This window comes from Manacus vitellinus, unplaced genomic scaffold (genome assembly GCF_001715985.3).
Source record: "Manacus vitellinus isolate BGI_N305 unplaced genomic scaffold, ASM171598v3 scaffold_3_pilon, whole genome shotgun sequence".
NCBI lineage: Eukaryota > Metazoa > Chordata > Aves > Passeriformes > Pipridae > Manacus > Manacus vitellinus.
Genome location: NW_021940535.1, coordinates 17,040,239 through 17,060,570, shown reverse-complemented (window position 1 = coordinate 17,060,570; position 20,332 = coordinate 17,040,239).

Sequence of the window (20,332 nt, the reverse complement as noted above, 5' to 3'; positions counted from 1 at the left end):
AGTGCCAAGGCAGCGCTCAGGGCTATCGTCGCTCGGCGCCGAGCCCCGCTCCGCAGAGCCGCCCAGCAGGACAGCAGCGGGTTGCATAAGAGCAGCCGCTGCGCCCGGGCTCGGCGGAGGGGGTTTGCAAACATCTCGTGGACACTGAGCACCGTGTTTCTTCCAGATTGCAAAGAAGTTTGGTTTTGGTTTGTTTGGGGTTTTTTTGGCTTTTCGCGTTTTTTGAGGGGTGTATTTTTTTTTCCTTCACACCGCCGTTCATCAGTGGCCAGGTGTGGAGGCTGATCTACGGGGCTGCCAAAATACACACCCATTTGGCTTAAATGTCTTGCTTCTTTCTGTTTTCAGCTTCTCTACCAGCAATTTTTACATGTGATAAGGTACAGAAGGAAAGAAAAAGGTACAATGACGAAGCACAGTTTAGCTATCACAGTGCTGGCATTTCTAATGCTGCCTGCATTAGAAATATAGAAATAAGATGGGCACCTACATGACTCCTACAAGGGGATGCAATTAATTTGACTAGACAGTCTCATAATATCACAGCTGAGACAGGAGTGTGGTTCAAAGGCAGTAAAAGGATTAAAGCTCCAACCCAGTTAGCATTTAAGCTTCTTGAACATGGCTCCTCTATAATGTGATTCAGCTCTCAAAATGGGATAGCACATACTAACTGTGTCTCAGTGCTTTCTGCATCATGTTTCTGCTCAGTTTACATATAGATGTTGCCGCTGAATAACAATCCTACAAGGCCAACTGAGATCTTCAAGTTACAGAATAATTATTTAAGTATAGTATGCTGAAATGGGTGCACAACACAATATCTACAAGTCTTCACTAAAATTACTCAAAAAAAAGTATGACTTCTCATAATCCATATGAAACATGCTACGTCTTTAAATTAATTCAGTCACATAGCTCAACAAATGACAGCAAAATGCAACAAACAAATTGGCCTGAGCAGGAAATAGTGCAGGTGAGCAAACAAGCTTCTCTATTCAGATCATCTAATACCTTGGCCCCAACTCCTGACAGCACACTGCAGAGGGCTGCTCTGTATTATGCTTGTGGATATATCAAATTGGGAACTCACTGTAATGATCAGTGATCTAGAGAAGTTTTAATGTATTTTAAAGACCTGAAGAAGGACTGCTCTTACTCTAGAGGAAAAAAAAAGCTATGTGCTCTAAAATATCTAGGGGCGATGAACTGAATTATATTTATTAATTTTTATACAAACTTAACATTTTTTCAGCTAGCGCAGATACACAAGGTGTGATTGAACCACCTTTGTCCCCTAAGTCTAGTTGCTCTATATAGAAGGAGGTCTGTAGACTAGGACTATAATAAACGAGGAAACAGATGCTGATGCACACATTATTAATGACAGAAGGTGAGGAGACTGATGGCAGTGAAATCAAAAAATCAATGACAAGGGAGCAAGGTGAAGGCAAGTAAAGACAAACTTCACCTTAATGTAGCAGGGCAAGAGAAGCGAGCTGGATGTTCATAGGGGTGTTGTAACCAGCAGCGCAGGAAAGGATGGTGACCAGCAGGAAAGGAGAGTGTTTTCAAGATCTTTCCTGAGATATATTTTAAGGATTTTGTTTTCTTGGGAATCCCCATAGTTCCATCCAACAGCAAAAAAAATGGATCTAACCTATAAAGGACTTTACTATTGATGCAGTTTCATTTTTTTCTGTGCTAAAGGACTAGATAGGAAGACACAACTGGCTGGAGCTGGGAAGAACTGAGGAACATGTTGAAGTAGACAAGGCCCAGTGTAATGAAAAACAGTGTCTGGAGTAGGGTCTGAAACTTTGCTATTCATGCTTCCTACTAGACTGTCACACTATTTTCTAGAATGATGACTTCTTTTTAAAGTATAGAAATAAAAATGGCCAGAATTGTGTTTCTGTATTTGCTTACAAAAAGGGCATATCTTCTCCCACAGACTTTGCCTTTAAAATCTTGAGTGGAATGAATCTACTGGAAAACTCCCAGCCATACAGTGCAACCAGATGAAGCAGCTGTTTGATGCATACAACCACTATTTGAGTCTATTTGAGTCTATTTGAGCCACTACAGTATTTTTACCCTTCCATCCAGACAGCACATGGTAGCACTTGGTTAGCTGTGTTGTACAAACTAGAAGGAATTCACATACGCTCTCAGTTCTCATGACTTGGTTTTCATAAAACTCCATTTAAAAGATGCTTATTTTCTGAGATTGTCCCTCAGTTTGGAAACAGCAGCCCAGAGCTCCCTCATGCTCCAGGAGCTCCTGCAGTGGGAGGGGGCAGGGAAGGTTGGCCTGAGCTGTCCTTGGTGAGGGCCACCAGGAGCACCTTAGCAGCAGCCACATGGGCTCCACACACAGCAAGTTTTATGATCTTCATGGTAGGGAGTCCTGTAAGCATTGCCCTTTACAGTGTTCAGCAGAAGGTGTACTTTTAGCTCTCCCCTTTTGCACATACTTCTGTATATACTTTTACCCAGTAGATTCTTCATTTTTATTACCAACATATATCTCAGATACAACTTTCTTTTTTTTTTTTTTTTTTTTGGTTGATATCTGACAGCTACTGTTAAATTTTGGAAATCTTGTTCGAAATTCACTTATTTTAAAAAATACTATTTTTTCTAAGTTTAAGTTTTCCAAAGTCTTTTATCAGGCTTCTTAGATGACTGCCTATACTTTGGATAGACTTTCAGCTTTCTCATCCATCTGTCAAGTTGAAAATAACATGAGTTGAATATTCAGTTTGTTCTTTAAGTTGTAGATTTTCAGGGATTGAATCTTATTTAAGCGGATAAATGCAGCTGCTGCCTTGCCAATTTGTGACATGATTTCATTCTGGATATCCCCACTGGCTTGCATATTACTGCCAATTGAGGTATTGAGACTGACTCATCTCTTGCACTCCTTTGCATTCTAAAGCAATACTTGAATTTTGGTTTTCTTGTTGAACTATTATTTTTCATAATATTGACATTAGCCCTGTGTTTTCTATCATGTTCAGTAGTCTTTCAGCTCACCTTTTTGGATGGTTTTACACGTCTGAGTGGATGCTGAAGACCTAAGTCACTAGCTGAATAAAATTTCAGCATGTTGCTATTAAGCCATTTATTATCTAATAAGCTGGCTGCCTCAACATTTCTGATAGTAAATCAGTAGCAACCCCAAAACATTTAATAGTTTACACTGTCATTTTTTGTTGATGTGCATTCATATAAAGACTTTGGCATCTCTTTTTTTCAATACAATCTTGTTCAGTGTTAATCATCAAGCAGAATATTTTATCTCATTTCACTTACGCTTTACCTGTGCATGCTGCCCCTGGATATAAAGCTGTGTTCATATTAGTTACTTTCCTTCATATAACACGTTGTATCAAGACACAACAAAATAAAACAGGATAGAGACTGTCAAATGCTTCTGTGAAATGTGTGTGGTTTATTAGTATTTTTTTGTCATTCAGTCTTCCTCTGATGATTGTTTTTAGGCTGTGCTGATACACACTCTGAGAAGTTAGAGTAACACCAGATTAGTAGAAAAATTATGCATGACAGAAACTGAACAGAGGGTAAATGCCCTCTATACGCTACCAAAACCAAAAAAAGCAGCCAGAGTTTATATGGAGAAAGAGGCATTTTGGCTTGCTTGGTCATGCACTGACCACTTGGCTTGCTCACTACTGTGAGCACTACACAGTATATACTGGAGCTATGTGTAAACTATTTATCTCTAAACCAGCAATGATCCTCTGAGGGAAATATCTAGTAAAGTTAGTCTGGACGAAAGTTTCTGCCATGAGCTTTGCCTCAGGTAGCTCACCATATGAAAAGATTTATCCACCAAGAAGAAATAAAGGAACAGACAAATTCTGTGCAGATTAGTCAATGGACTCTCCTGGCATTGTAACTCAAAGAACATAGGCTTGAGAGTTGAAAAATTTCAGAAAGAGAAAAGCCCTCAACTATGTAGTGGTTCTCATCCAGTGAAGGAAACATGGGCTGTCTTCACAGCTCCTGTCCTCACACAGCTCTGTCTTGGCCATCCCTTCTTTCTCCAGCCCAGTAACTCCCTCTCACCTTTCTAGTTAACTCTCTCATCGTGTGATCCTTGATGAAATCTACAAGAAGTGGTATTAAGAGACTAACTAAGCCCCTAAGTGATCTTCTGGTTTTTGCATCTATAGGAAAGCATGGCTGGCCACGTGTTAAAGTATGGATTTCACATAGTAAAGAAATGTGGGTTGTTGATGTTTCTAGTAAGAACGTATAAAGCAATTTCATTACTTTGTTCTGACCCAAAGTGCATTGAAAATTTCCATTGCTATCATTCTGCCAGGAGGCCCCATTGGCTTAGAATCAATATTAAACATGCAGTTGAAATGGCAACTTTATTCAAGATTTCTTCTGTAGTAGTATGCTGTCATACGTGTTCTGAGTGGACATATGACAGACATCCACATACTGTCTCCTTTTAAGCAAAGTATATATAGATATATTTCTTAGAAATCCCTGCAGGAACAGTAAGGAGGAAAGTCTTTCAGCAGAAACTTATTCTAAACTCCATGGTTTTGTAGTGGGTAAGGAATCTACTTCCCTTAAGTGAAGACATCATTTGTTCATTCCCCAACAGGGAGCAGAATTCTCTGTAATGGGAAGAGAGAGAGAAAGCACAGCCACTCCTTGTGTTTGGTTCTATTTTCTGCCCATGTTAAATGACCCATGTAATGAGTAAAGAATTGTTTAGATCGAGTAGTACACAAGCATGCTGGATCAATGACTACTCAGCTGCTAGCTGGAGTCTGAACTAATAATGATCAGAATTGGTGCTGTCATTTCACAACTTTTTTTAACCAATGCAGCTACAGAAATACTTTCTAGAACAGAGAGATTTCTTTGCAACATGATGATTCACACCAAGACCTGAAAGATGCAGAGAGGCCCAATGTGGGTTTTTTAAGAGCCCAGATGTCTCTTGGTTTGGCCAATGGCAGCCCTACTGGTGAGTATAAGATTCTTACAATAGTCCTCCAAGATTATCTAAAATAAATAAATAAATAAACAAACAACCCCCCCCAGACAACAACCAACTATTGAGGCTTCTCAAGATGTACTTTTGAACAACCTAGTTTTACATGAATGTGGTTTTTTTATCCTGCCTCTCCTACTTACTACACTGATTTGCTGTGAGCTTTTAAATTACCTTGCAAATTCCACAGAGTAAGAGCTATAAGTGGGTTTGCAACACACCTAGCCCAGAAGAGACAAACCTAGAACTGGAAAAGAGCATTTTTACAGAGAGCGAAAAAGAAATTATATAAAAAGAAAAAAAGTGAGAAATGTGACTACTCAGATCTTTCAAACTATGGCCATCCTGACTTTTTATTGAAGTCACAGTCCAGCAGACTCTATGTTTTGAAAGATGGGTTGTAAACAGACATCAGGGTGACACTACTCTTATTCAATGGGAATGTGCGTCTCATTAGGGGAAATACCACAGTGGTCTCAGTGTGCAAGAGAGTATCAGAAGAAAAGGCTTTGCTGCACCACACCATGTCTGTTCAGAATCTTCTGGTTCAGGTCACCTCTTACAAAGTGTCGTTTCTTGACAAATCTTACCTTTTTTTTTTGTTAATATTTTTATAGGCTACATGGACAATTAACAGATGTTTCCATGGCAATCATTGACAGCTTCTCATGGATGAAAATAGATTTAAGCATTCATAGACAAAGACTCCATTCTTCCTTTCTGGTTATAAAGTATTTTTAAGGCTAACCAAGGAGGATCATGTAGGAGTGTGCTCTATTACAGTAACAATATCACTGTGAGGATATTTAGGGAGGTCCAAGTTAAAAGTAGTCTATTAGTAACTTAAACATCCATGTTAAAAACAGATTCAGATGAGATCAGAGTGTATGCAAGTCAGTGAGTTTTCTTCTGTAGAGAGAGAAATGTCTTACGTTCTTCTTTCCTCAACTGAAGCTGCAACCAGAATAAAGTCAAGGAAGGGCTCCCCTGCCTGGTTCTCACTGTACCCTGATGCCTGTTGGGACCAACCAAAATCTGTGACAAGGTAACCCAGTAAGGGGGCAAAACCACATCAGCAAATTATGTTAGGGTAAGGGACACTGTGAAAATATAAATTTAATTGGCTCAGTTGTTTCAGAAAAACCATAAACTGTTCATATTCTGGGATAGGAAGGCTGACACTGGTCTGACAAGAAAAACTAGCACCTCACAGGTAGTATCTTCTTGGCTGGGCCAAGATCAGTGCTCTACTGGGAAAGAGATCTGGGATGAGGAAAAAACCCCACCTCAGCCCTCCAAAATAGGGTTAAATTTGACGCTTCAAAGAAGACTAACAGTGTGAACCTTGGTACAGTTATGGATGGATTAAACTAGTTTAAGAGTCAGTCATTTCATTTATTTCATTTCAGACAGACAACATGCAGTGAGACAATGTGCAAGTATACTTAGTTCTCACTCTTGAAGTGCATTTGGAACAGTCCACAGGATATGTCTTGGAAATGAGAACTGTAGAAACAAACAAAGGAAAAGCATGTCAAGTTACTAAACAAGTGTCAGACAGAAAAAGCCTGCTTATTCCTCTTCCACAGGAAAGTCACTTGATAAGAGCAACCCTTTGTGAGGAGGAGAAAAGGAGGAACTGCTGTCACTCACTGCAAAGTGGAATTCTGATCGCCTAACCTATGGCTATGCCTCCATTAGTACTTTTGCATGTGAGCAACTGAATGAAGACAAGCAAACAGTGGGGAAGGGGGGTGAGGGAAGGGCAGACATAATAAACTATCCCAAACTCAGAATTTTAACTGAAGTGTCAATCATATCTATAAATTATTTGACTATTTATGTCTAAAAGTATAAGGTTAGTTTACCTTCTTGCCTTTCTAACCATCTTAATAACTTAGCTCTTTCTTTTTTTTTTCATTTCTTATAAATAAGAGATAATTTTTTGCAACTACTGTATGTTATAAATAGTCCTCTTTGAGCATCCAGCCAATACTCAGCATATAATCAGAAGGGAAGCATGAATTATTTCCGAAACTTGTGGTATGGTGGGTTTTCCAGAACTACTGCATTTTTCACAATTCTGCAGGCTCTAGAAACATTCAGGAGAGGCATTTTGTCTCCCATGTCATGGGTATGTTATACCTTTAGGTACAATCAGTTCATGCTGGTTCCATAGGCACCAGCGTTTGCTGCTCAGGGAAGCTGAAGCAGTATAAATTTTCTTACAAGCAGCTTTGTGGTAGAGACTGGTGTTTCTAAAAACACTAATTTTGTTTATTCTTAAAAGTAACTTAAATGCAGATGAACCATGCCACATTTTTTAAAAATCAAATTTTTTTTCTCTGTGAGAGAATGGCTTTTTATTAAGGTTGCAAAACTGGTGAAACCGCTTCTTCTTATAGGAACTGCATAGACTGACGTGTAATCATGAGCACCAACCTGAAGCCTTACAACAAAAACTGAAGAGTCTTAGATTTGGTTGCACAGACTGTTTGGCTTCTCAGACCAGTTTGTTTCCTTGATCAAAGCTGAGTTTTAGAACTAAGCCTTTATATACATGTGCATATATTTATATTACTTAAAAAAAAAATCACATAAAACTCCCTAAAGTAAACTAAATATATATATATTTGTGTTTTTCATGAAAAGCAAATAAGTTTAATCTTCTTCCCAAAGCACTTTACACGGTTTACAGGTGGACTTCTGTATTGAGAAAGAGTTATAATACTTTACCCTTCTAGAAATAGAAATAAATGGATATTGCAGGAAATTTACTGTGGAGCAGAATATTAGCCTCTACCAGCATGTTAAAATAAAACTGTGCATCTATGGTCCAGCATCCTTCCCATTTGTGTACTGGAAAGTTTTCCTTGAAAGCTAGATCTTCAAACCTGCATCACTGCTAGCCCATCTTACAGTAGGAGGTACAGTTGGTTCTTTTCAGGTGATGCCAAATAGCATCACGGTCAAGGGCAGTGGCACGAGACTGAGCACCAAGGGACTTAAGTAATTCTACTAGGACTGCTGCCACCTTCCTCTGTGTTCTTATACAGGCTTTTAATTCCTTCTGTTTCTTGTTTTCCCTGAGAAAGGAAGTGAAACCATTTAAAAACAACAACAACAAAAAAGACAATAAGTATACCTATTTAATAAATTTAGGTGCAACTTCAGTCTGGTGCTAAAATCTAATAAGCAGATAAATCAGTGAATTTAAAGAGCAAACGAATGCACTGCATTATCTACACAGCAAAGACCACAGAAACAATTAAAATTTCCTGAAATTCAAACCTACTCATAGCACAACATGGTGGTGAGGAACTGAGGTAAAGTCAGTTCTGGTATCTAGTACTTCGCTACACAATGATCAAACAAAGCCTTGTAAACAGTCTTATAAACTCTTCAAAACAAAATACACATAAATAGTCATAGAACATCTGAACAGGGTAGAAACAAAAGAAATTATGTAATAATTTCAACACATAATTTTCAAATTAGATCTGCATGACATGCTACTGTGGTTTTTTTCACAGTAATAAACAAAGGTTAATACTGACAGCAGATGCTTTTCCTTCATACTCAAAATAGTATTATAATACACTGCTGCTGCATTTTCAACTCATTGAGAGTATTACTGCAAAGACTGCTATAGAGAAAAGAAAAAAAGTCAAAAAGTATAATGTTATTTCTATGCTATGCCATTCTGGAGGCAGCTTTTATAGTCGTGACCAAGAATACAAACAATTTTGTAGTTTCCACCATCAATTCCTACAACTGATGTTTATTCTAAATAAATTATTCCTCAGTGTCTGTGTGTGTTTTCTTCTCAAGTGTGGGCTAAACAGAGGTGTAGTAAAAAAAATAACTACCACATTGACTGCAATGGGCTTGAATTTCACCGAAGTGATCTTAACTCAAGGATGCATCTCTCTCTGTAAAAGCACTGCTGAAATTCCAGTTCTTTCACTTAACATTACAAGCAGAAGTGTAGCGGGTTAAATTTCAATCCTACTGAAGTTAGCAGCAATCCTCCTGCTAGCTTCACTTACATGGACAAAACACAAACATATGGCTGAATTAGGAACAAAGGAAAATAAGGAGGAACAGAGGAAATGTTGTCACTGACGAAAAGCAGGGTGGGTGAGCAGTACCCAACCTTGTCCACACAGGTTTCCACTGTAATTTTCTGATGGACTGGAAGAGCTGTTCCTTCTTCCACCCAAAGCAATGATTTGTACCTAACAGAGCTAGCAATTACTAGATGCCAACGTGTCAAGAGAGTAGGGAGATGAACACCTGAAGGATACTCAGGCATGTACTGAAGGCTGTGGGAGAGCATAAGAAGGTGAGGTGAAGAAAAACGAGACAGTTCTTGCCTAGAATGAGACATCTCCAAAGGACAAAGCTCAGCTGATTTCCATGTTGCTGTATGTGCCTGCCGCAGCAATTGCATTATCCATAAATTTGCCCATATCTTTGACAGTTAGGAGAGGAGTAGCCTCTTCTTCTACAGGCTTGTAAGACACATAACTATGCTAGAAGGAGTCCAGTTGGAGAAATGGATGGATAGTTTTTTAATATTGCTATTTTTAGATTCTATAAAAGCTAGGGGTTCTGGGGAGTCTGTTATTTCAAACAAAATGGTAGATTGCTTCTTTCTCTTGCATGCCTAAAGCTGTGTCACGATGGAAAAATAAACACATGGTTGAGAGATTTCTTGAACTCCTGTATGGTGGTTAATTTTTCAACAGTTCTTTTAATGGCTTTCAGAGCGTTATACAGCAGAATCCACCAAGAGTCAACTCTCACTGTCAGTTCTTCATCACACTGTTGAAGAAAATCCAATCTGTCTTCCAATGTTTTAATTTTTAACTATGTTATTTCCCCGTCTGGTCAGCTTTTGAATGAATTGCAAATTTTGAATCTGGTTTTTGAAGCAGTCTACAAAAGCATGGTTTTTTTAGCCATCTTTGCCTAACTCTCCATCTGACTAACTTGCTAAATTCCTTGTCCCAATGGACATACAGAAATGACCCAATTTCAGTGGTGTGCTGACTGTATACTTAAGGACTGCATAAGTTTGCCACAAACAATGAACTGCCTTTTGATAACCCCTGGGATTTTTTTATTGTGCTGGAATGAAGCCTTTTTTTTTTTCTCTTCCAGAGCAATGGAAAGAAAAAAATGTAATTGAATTAGATTGGAAGACTTGATGTCTTAGGATTTAAAATCCAAAACCAGCTCAGTTACATGTGGTGAATCATTTTCGGTTTATGATAGGCTATGGAAGACAATAAAGTTCTCATACTGTTCCCAGTGGCCAGCTATTCATATCCCAGACCCACCAGTGTATCAGAATTACTAGCATGCTTTTTGGCAATCAGGGAAGAAAGACTGCAGGCTGAATGGGTGCCAAGATGGATGTATAGTGTGGGCCAGTTCTCCAGGAAAAGTCTGATCCAGCCTTGCTGAGTGGACCAGACATTCAGCAGAGCAATTTGAGAAGCAATGAGGGGGTTAGGGGGAGACAGCCTGTGCCTTAGGAAGAGCTTCCCATTGCTTTCAGAGGCAGGGCAGCTTCCCATAGGATCCTTCAGAAGTTTGGCCATTATTGCTGCAACCTTGGTCCATGTGTGTTCATGTTGATTTATTTGCCTGGAGGTTAGGGAGTTTATTTTTAACTCCCGTTAGCTCTGCATAAACCAGAAGTTTCTGTTATTTCTCTTGTACAATGTCAGAATCCACTGTATGTGTGCAAAGCTACTGAAGACAATCTGATTGCCAAGTGTTTCTGGTGGCAGAACTGGCCTGTTCATTGCAACACACTGGAAAAACAAGAGAAGGAATCCAAAAATGACATTCAGCTTCTAAGCAAGCTGATTGAGCCAAGTATTGGCAAGTTAATACATTAGGACTTAGAAGGGAGATAGCTTTCCTTTCCACTTGTAAATTTGATATGTTTTGTCTGGAACAAATCAGAACAATATAAAAATATAACTTGGTTGCATCATTTTTCTAGCATCATTCTTTGGAAAATAGATTTGTAATTTAAGGTGCTATGTAGTGTCTGGGACCTGCTCCATCTGAAGCACCAGGAGCTTGCTAGTTCACCATAGCTGGCCATGGACTTGCTTCACCACAACCAAAAGCTGAGGAGTACAAAGTCTTATCAATCTGGCTACCTTTTGAAGCTTTATTTATTAATCTCATTATGTAGACTTGTGAGAACATGGTGGGAGAAGATTTAGATGGGAAGGAAGCTTTTATCTGTGTAGTAAAGACAAATAAGAAGATAACATTAAGCCTCTCAATGGGTCCTGCTGAGCAGGAGGGATGCTGCACCACCCCTCACTAACAGAGCAAGCTGTGGTTGTTCTTGTGAATAGAAGCTTTGCATCCAAAGAAAAATTGACTTTAAAAGTAACTAGTCAGACCTAAACAAATTATTTTAGTAAACTGAGTTGTTTTGTCCTTTTGTGTTCTGAGAAAAATGCATCCACAGTGACTGGTTTTCATAAACCTGTTTCTCAATTAAAAAAAAGTGTAATTCCACAAATGTTATGATTTCATCATCTTCCCTGCTAGAGTACTCTTCTGGACACTGGATCCTTCTGTCTGCCAGCAGCTCAGTGAGCTGGACAAACTACTGGACAATGACCCAAAGGAGAAATTTAACTGAGTTAATAAAGGCAGTGACTGAGAAGTTATGGCAATAATTGATCTGGGAAGAATGAATTAATGGAAATACAAACTACATCATCAAGGTCTCCTGACACTATTTTCCAATAAGAAGATATCAGTATTATATCATGTGGAAGACAAACAAAACGTAAATTAAAACTTAGAACTTTAAATTTCTTTGAAACTAATATTTCCTACACAGATTAAGTCTCTTGGGTTTAATGAATTTAATGGTAAAGAAGGAGCATCATTCTTGTTAATGGATTTTACAACATAACAGATTCAGAAACAGACAATGTAAGGGTAGTTAGTACAATAAGGAGCATAAGAGAACATTTTGTAGCAGAAAGAAATTTACTAGTCAGAGTCAAGCTGAAAAAAAACCCCCACACAAAATCCAAGTCACTCTCTGTTCTGAAGTGGAAATACAATTAAAGATATGAAATGCCATAATGTGTTGCATGTCATCCTTCACAGCTGTTGTACATCCAATACTGGGCATCTAGAAAAAATATTTTAGTAGCCTGTTAAATGTTTTAGGTGGGCTTTTTATTGTTTTACTTTTTCATTTGTAGGGGTTTGTGAGATTTCTTTCTTTTATTTTAAAAGCTTGGGAAATTTTGGGGTTATATTGGCATTTTTTTTCTACAGGAGCAGACTGACAGCTGTACACAATGGCCATACCTGCACTGATTCCAGTAGTGGGTGGCAAAAGCTGGGTGCACTTCTCCACCCAGCTCTGCAATGCAGCTTGCCACCCTTGGGATGCTGGTAGCCAGGACTACTAAATTCTGTTCCTGTTTGTAGCAGACAGCATAGGGAAGAGATGAAAGATTCCCTAGTAGCTTGATGTCATCACCTCAGCAGATTAACTGACATGGTGCCATTGCATCAAGACTGGGGGTAGTTACATGCTTATCCTTGGAACACAGACCTGTCTGGTCCATCACGATAGAGTACAGGCATACAGCTTCCAGCAGGGATATGCATAAGAGCATTGGCTCCAGAGAGATATTTCTAAAATAAGGCACCACTTAAACTTAGCAAAAGTAGCAGACTATGGACTTCTGGCACTTCCCTCAATTATTTAGGGCAGGTTTGGACAGCCTATTCTATATGGCATATACTGTAAGAAATTAGAGCTCTCACATACTTAAATTACAATGTGGCTGTTGGATTAGATACCAAGTATTATCAAAGGGCTGAAGATTTCCAGTACTCCCCAGTTATTTTCAGGAGAAGGCCTCAAAATTGGATTAGAGTCAGGTTGTGTTCCTCATTTCCATCTGAAGCTTTGCTGTACAAGGGATTCTTGCAATGGGCTTTATTTCCTAAAAAATGCTACAAATAGGATCTGCCTCTGTTTTTTTCAGAGCTAGTACTAAATTTGCAAATTAAGAGAAATCCAACGGTAATTGCTGACAATTCTTTTGATTTGGTCATAGTGTTTATATTTGCTCAGTCATATATTTATTTATGTTTCACACATCAGAGCAGACAAAAAGAAAACCCCTGAATGAAGTCAACAATCAAAGGAACTGCAGGAAAATATTTCAATACATGCTTTTTTCCTTTGTGAATTTTGCAAAATGGATCTGTCCTAAGCTTAACTGTATCAAGTGCTTTAAAATTGTTTTTTTAACATTGTTTTATCCTTCCTGCTTCTGAAGCAAGAAATCTTTGTGACGCTCTGCAGTGAATCTGTGCCTAGGGACACAAAGACTGACTTGGAAATCATCCAAAAGGACCTCCTTCCACAAGAGATGGGTCACTATTAATTATGTATTGTGTTTGTCATATAATGGCTTAGCATGGGCTATGATTGTTATTATCTGTGCCATGCTACATTTGTGCTATTCCTACATTTTGTATACAGGACAGGTTGCAGAAATCATGTGCTCAAATTCATTAAACAGCAAACTTTTATTCTGATGTATTATTTTTTGGCATTTACAGCTATATGTATTTAAGTCCTAACAACATCTGATTCCCCAAAAGCATGATTCATTTGACAGATCTAATAACTAAGAAGGGTAAGATTTCACCAGACCTTGTAATTTTGTTTGTGGGACTTGGCGGGGAGGTTTCATGCACTGTATTTGGAATGTATTGGTTATTCCACTTTAAGTCCTAATATGACAGAGGAGAAATAAAAAGGAAAAAGTGCAGATCAAGACATTGACCAAGGAAGATCATGGTGGATTTGTCACGGAGATTACAACCTTCTTTGTACTGCCCCACACAAAAATCCATCTGGAATTGTTTACGGAGGGACCATCCCTCACAGCTTCCTCCTCTGCTGGATTGCAGCCAATCTTAACCAACCTCTCACAGGCAGCAGCTTGGACCTCTTCACAGCCATCCTACTGCCCTGAAGGATAAACCCTAGACACTAAGGTATTCACAGCAGAAGCTAAGGAATAGTGCTTATTGCTTTTCTTTAACAGAAAAGTAAAATATGTCAGGGCTTTGTTTGATTTGTGTTTTTTCCCTCCTTTATTAAAAAAAGCCAGTAGGTCTTATACTGACACGCCTACTCATGGGAACTTTGCATAAATAAAGTTTAAATATTGGCAAATACTTTGGTCTTACGGAAGGGCAGTAAAACACATACTTTGCTAGGGAAAAAAAGTAAAACAAACTTTTCTCAGTATCATAAAGAGCTCATCTCTGTCCAAGGGGAATTAAAAGTTATTCTGTTGATTTAAATAGAAACATGATCATGTCCTTTTTATCAGGGACTGATTCACAGCCTAGGAAAAAACAACTAGAGAATCTTATGAATATTTTAAGATTTCTGCTGATCTATGTACCTATGCATAAAATGAGATGCCTCAGTGCAGAAGGAAGTTACTCTCTGGGTTACTTCTTCACATGTGATGTAGTGGAAGAAACTGCTGTTTCTGAGTCTGCTTCAAACTCCTTCCAGGATAACTCTCTTTCAAGCATATGAAACAAATGATTCTATGAAACAAAGCTTCTTTTTATTCCAACAGTCCAAAGCATTCACTGCAAACAACTAAAATTATGAAATTCTGAATTATAATGAGAAAATCTGAGAAAAGACTAAGCTGGGTATAATGGTAGTAGAAGGATCTCCTCAAGAGTTGGCACAATGTGGATATATTTTACAGGCTGGAATGGGAACTGTTGAAATCCAGTAGGTTTAGTGTAGGAGTACAGTGTTATCATGGGTTGTTTAAATCAACAATTTCAGAAGCTGTTATAGCCTTAGTCATTCTGAAGAGGACACTTATTTTTCACTCTTGAAGGTTTAATCCTATCAGTTGCCAAGAATTTCCTATTTAATGTGCTTAGAGATATTGTTTCTGGTTTCCACCTTTGTAAGTTTTAATTAAAGGGGAAGAATAGGAATAAATGTAGCTTGCAATTATACCACGTTGAAATATATGAAATTTCACTAAAGATCAGTAAAGAAAGCAATCTTTCTCTACCCCTCCACAATCCTTCAGAAATACCATGCATTTATTCCATTATGGGCTATCACATAATCTGGAGTTATAACTACTGAGTAGCAAATATTACTACATCTTCATTGGCCCACATTTGCAGATGGTAAATTAAAGGTTCAATTCAGCAAATCTTACTGATGTGAGTAATTCCTATTTTTGCATGTCTTCTCACTTCAAACACTTATTTATATAGATCTTTCCATTGCCCTCAGTAGTACTAACTGGGAGAATAAGCATCAGTTTTTAAATTATTTGTGAGGGGGTTTTCATGAACATATGTCATAAATTCTACTGAGTAAATTAGCACTTATAGATTGTTTAATGGACATGTGTTAAACGATTCTTTGTTGGCATCAGAATTATTCCTTATTGTTTTTTGTTTGGAGGTTGGCTTTTTTTTTCTGGAGGGGTGGGTAAACCCTGTGGACTTCTCCATGTTGCTGCTCCGAAGAGCTTAAAATTTATATGTAGGGTTAAAAAACCCCCAAACCAGAACATGTCAACAATAAACAAGGTATTATAATATTACAGATAAGATAAAATAGTAAAGAAAAAATAAGACTATTTCAGAAAAGACAGGAAATTGAGTGCAAACACCAGAAGTGGGATTTAGGTCACCTAACTTTAGCTGTGTAAAAGTAAGGCATTTGGTCTTAGACACCTCAGCTGCTGCCATAGTCCATGGAGAGTGACAGATCCATGAAATGGGCCATTCGTCCAACATATTTTAGAATATGATGAATCATTTTCTGCACATGGTTGTGTCCATTGGCTGCAGTAGGCAACTAGATAACTAGTCTATATTTAGTGCTTAAATGCCATTTAGATGACTAAATTAGGTAAGAGAACCCAACTCAGCTGCCTTGCAAAGGTCAGTGTATACATCAGGGTGGAGGTGACTTCTAAGGAAGGATTTACAGGCAATAAATTCAGTTAGGTCATCAGCACAAGAAACAAATCATTAAATGGAAATGTTCCATCTTGGGTCAATAGATCAGAGATTAAATATATCAAGTATTCCCACACTACCTGCTTCCCCATCCATTCTTGCCATTTCAAACATATATTTAGGCTTTTAAAACTGTTTTACTTCCTCTTGTTGCCATGTACAAGGGAATAGAAACTAGACTTTATACTGAGACAGTGAAGGTGCTGCCTTATGCTCAGAGCAGAAAGCTGAAAATCAGTAGTTTTCTTTTTAGGCTCAGTTTTATAGAAGACAGTATGCAACAACAGTTGCATACCTAACCCATAGATAACTTTCAAAAAGACAACTTTCAAAAATGTTTCACGCGAAAGTGAAAATCAGATAGTGCGAAAATGGTGAGAGGTAGAAAATACCAGAAGTATGCTAGGTAAACATTACCTCTGACAGACATCAGTTTTCAGAAATGGCCATTGATTTCACAGGTCCCCATGCAGCTAACGAAATAATCACTAGTTGTTAGTGAAATTTTTGGTAAAAAATAATTCTTGCATGAGGTCTGCAAGTCCTTGTAGTCATAGGTTTTATGGAAGAAAAGTCTAGATAAACACAGGAAAGGTATGTGAAATCTGTTTTATATTTAGAGGAAGAGAAAATAATAGCCTAAGTTATATGTTCGTTTGTCAGATTATATTTATTTATATTTCCATTGTTTTGCTTAGTCTTTTTGTAGTTGATTCGGTTAAAAAAATTTCTAGAAATGGTAATTTAAAAAAAAAAAGAAATTAAAGATTTTATGTCATTTAAAGGAAATAGTATAATAACTACTCTTAGAATTCACATTATAGAAACAATAAATTAATAAAAAAATCATGTTTTATGAAAACATTATATGAATTGTTCTCCCATTTACAGCAAGTGAAATCCGTAATGCTATGATAACCAGCAAGGAGCCAGTCTTAGAGACTACAGACTCAGCAAGAGAGCAGATAAATCAAATCAAAGAGGACTGCCAAATTTGCACATGACATTGAAATAAGCCTGGATACCCTTTGGGTCTGAAATCTATTTTTGTGTTTGCGGAAGCATCTTGATATTAGAACAGTTCCAATAAATCTCTCTCTTGATGTCAGCCCCTTAATATTGCTAAACAATAATAAACCTTATGTCAATCCATAAAATGCTACAGACACAAGCCTCATAATTTTTTCCACTTTGACTTTTCCCCAAGTGCTGATAAAAACATCTATCACACAAGCAGTAAAGCCTGGATCCCTGGTAACAAACTTTCAGACAAAAGTTGATGAGGAAAAAAACTTCGATAGTCTAATGCTTTCTTGATCTAGTGACACATTCAATTCACTTTCTAGATATAACTTCAAATTAGACATAAGAACCAAATCTATTATTCACAGCATTTGTTTAGTCTCTGAAAATATATGGACTATTATTACAGTCAAGTTTGCCTAAGCCAGTAGTGAAGGACTTCATCATGAAGTCCTGCTGTAGTCTCAGAACAGGGCTGGCACAGATTAGAAAAATTTACTGTAATGATCCTTGAAAAGAAGCCCATTTCCTTGCAGTTTAATTCTAGTCCATGTGCTTGTGGCTCGAATGGGGAGTCTGGAATCCTTCTCCATACTGGCAGTGTTGCAAAACTAAAGAGCTCAGACCTTAGAGAAAGGATGCCTTGGTCAGTTATGCATACAGTCACCTACAAAAGGAAATGGGAAGAAGGCAAATTCTGTCCTTTTTCCCCACAAATTCATCAATCCAGGGAAAAAAATAATATCTCTCTCTTTTTTTTTTTTTTTTTGTTCAGATAAAAATACTCAGAAATAACTAATTTCATAAACAGTACTCTGACTTTAGCTCCCTCTGTAGTAGCCTTGGACACAGCCACTTCAAGGAACAGACTGGAAAACACCCTGGTCCAAGCCTAGCTCTGCTGAATGCTGTGACTTGTGAACATCTGTCTTACAGATTGGAGAGTTCAGTTGAGATACTCAAGGTAGCTTTACACAAACTAGATCAGGCATCAGATATAGTCCGGCATAATGCAGAGCTAGTCAGCAGAGGCTAATTTCACGTGGCAGTGGCTCTCACTGCGTGAGCCACATGTGTGGCTCCTCACTCAAGGGACACTAGACCCTTGGCACTGGACCCTGCCTGCCTTGTCACTCTCAACACAGCCACTTCTCACCATGTCGTGACATCAGCAGCCCTCTCTATGTCTCCGCTTGCTCCTCAGTTGGAAAGCAAAAATGTTTTGCTGGGGTAGGTGGGCAGCTGCGTAATGCGTACAAGGAGAGGAACCCCAACCACAGCAGGAGAAGGCTGAGATAGCCCACTGCCTGGAACAGGCCTCACACTAGCTGCACAAGGACACAGGAGCAGGACATGGAGAGAAAGAGGAAGAAAGAATGGAGAGAGAAGAGAAAGGCAAATTGGTTCCTCAAACACCACCAGAAGATGAGTGTAGATGAATGACATAGCAAAAGATCGGTTTCTTCCTAACCACTTAGGGCAGTTAGCACATGAGCTGCAACCTATTGCCCGAAAATTCGTACCGAAAAATCCAGAGGAAAGAGAACAGACAGTCCCGTGCACCACAGAACTTCCGTGTGTGCATTCACTCTTGGTAAGCAGATAAAGTCTGCGATGGCTTTTAAAAGTGCATAGATTTGACAGTTGTTTGTTAGTACTTTGTTTTGTCTGTGCTATATATTGCTATGTAAATACATGAGAAAGAATAAAGAGTAATAACATTGCATGCAAAGTTGTTAACATTATCAAAATATTGTAATTACATAACACCAACAGGAAATAGACTGCAACAGTGCGAATTATCATTTCTTTCCCCTGATGTTGACAGTACATTTCCTCAAGAACCTCTTTCTGTATGATGCAAGGGTATGAGCATAGCAGATGTGCCTTATTTCCTTTTGCTTGAGTGCTGAGTGATACATTTTCTAGGTGCTATCCAGAAGTATGTCTGTTGAGGCAGCAATTCCCATCCATGTCCCAGATCTCTCAGTTCCAGTTAGCATTTCAGCAAGATTGCTAACCTCCTCTTTCCTCTCTTCCCTTCCATCCCAGACCTTTGGTAGGAAGTGCCTTAGAGATCTCTACTACCAAAGCATGGGCAGCTGACGGATCAGTGACAGGTGGTCTAGCCATTAACCTGACAGCTGGAAGAAAAGCTGTTCCTTTCTGGGTTTTACTCAGCTGCAGGTACCCTGGTAACCCTGAAGAACAGGACTGAAATGCAACAGGGCTTCACGAACTTCCCCTGTGTTACAAGAGTAGAGTCAATCTAGCTGATTGGAACCCTAGGTGCAGGTATGTCCAGAGAGATTTTCTTCTTTCCTAGCCCGCCTTCCAGGACGTAGGCTCTGTATCACGGGGATGATCTCTACAGTTTTATATCCTTGTCATGTTAGATATTTTTAAGGGCCTTCTTTTTCTTGAGGTTCCCACAGACCTGTACACATAATCTGAGAGGCTCTTCAGGGGCAGATCTTGGTACCCTGTGTGCTTGTGGCATTACCAAGTGTTAAAGAAATACCAAAACAGTAGCAGCACCGAAGCAATGGTGCCAAAACTTGGGCTCCGTTCACACTGTACAGTTTATATTAACATCCAAGTAAAAAAAAAGAAAATAACTTCCTCTTTAGGGGGTTCATGACTTGGTAACTCATGCATAAGTAATTATAAAGCCATAGTTTATTGAGATGCATGACAAGAAATTAAATACAAGTCTTAACATATGCCAAACATACTAGTTCCTGCCTACATATAGATAATGAATAAAAATGTAATTTAGCTTTACTTAATTCCTTTTCAGCAGACTCTTAGAGAGTCCCTAAGATTTTTTCTATACACTAAATCAGATTTTTCCTAAACAAAAATACAGGACTGAGTTATCTAGTCCAATTCTCTGTTGTCACAGGCAACTACATTTTAAATGGCAAATCAATCTTCATTCTTCAAAACAGTCTGAAGTTTTTGCTCTTTTTCCTCCTAGGAGAAAAAGTAATAATTAAAAAATATATATGATAGCAAAGTTCTGATTTCCCTGCATAAGCAAAGTACTACTTTTTTTGTATCTGGGCTTGTTGCCACAATATCTGATTGCTCTGGAATACTGTGGGTTAGGTACAAGTGTTCAGAGAAAATATGAGTAAAAACCATATGCACTCATTAGTG